We start from the raw sequence: 1,047 nt of genomic DNA, 5'->3' as shown, positions 1-1,047 counted from the left end.
CGAAGCACGACGCAGGGATGGTACGTGAGAGCAAGTCTCCCCATTCGACACCCACGTTCGTGCTCGGAAGCCGAACGACAAGTGGCGTATCTTTCATGCTTACAATAAGCTCAACGCTGCCACCATATCGGCACATACGCCGATTCCTAATAAGGATGTTCTTCAGAACAACATAGTGGGATGCACGAAGTACAGTGCACTCGACTTGGTAGATGGATATTACCAATTGCTCATGAGAGCGAGCGACATTTCGCTGACAGCGGTAAGCACTCCGAGCGGCATGCTCTGGGAGTTGCTGGTGATGCCCCCAGGGCTGTCAAATGCACCAGCAGCATTTAATCGCCTTGTGACGCAGTTGTTCAGACCCCACAGGGCGTATGGACAGACATACTTTGACGACATTTTCGTTCATAGTCGTGCGGGCACGGGAGGACAGATGAGGAGAATCACATCGTCCATTTGAGAGCGGTGACCGAGTGCATGCGCACGAGCAAACTGTACGCCAATGCAGACAAGCGCATCTTTGGCGCAGAAAATATTCCCTTTTTAGAGTGTTTCATTGGAAAGCGTGACCTTCCAGCGAATCCCGCTAAGGTCAAGGCCATTGTAGACTGGCCAGTTCCAAAGAACCAGAAGGACTTGTGTATGTGGCTTGGTCTCGCCAACTACTTGCGCAAGTACAGCGTAAATACGCAGAGATGGCCCGGTCATAATCCAATCTCCTTAAAAAGGATGCGAACTGGTGTTGGAACACCGATCATCAGGAGGCTTCGCACGGGGTCAAAGACAGCCTCCTTCATGCACCGATACTGGCGCTGCCAGACCCCCGATCGGCGTTTCAGCGTCGTCTGTGACGCTTCGGAGTTTGCCATCGGCTGTGCGCTGCTGCAAGCAGACGCCGAGAGGCGAGATTCGGTGATCGCCTTCAAATCTCGACAGCACAAAGCTCAAAGCTGCAGAGAAGAACTACCTAGTTCATGACAAGGGATGAAGTATGCACTTGTCAAGTTCATGGTCCATCTGCTCGGCTCCAAGCCGTTTATGATC

The sequence above is a fragment of the Plasmopara halstedii genome (assembly GCF_900000015.1).
Source record: "Plasmopara halstedii genome assembly, contig: Scaffold_525, whole genome shotgun sequence".
Classification (NCBI taxonomy): Eukaryota; Oomycota; class Peronosporomycetes; order Peronosporales; family Peronosporaceae; genus Plasmopara; species Plasmopara halstedii.
This window is presented reverse-complemented; position numbering follows the sequence as displayed.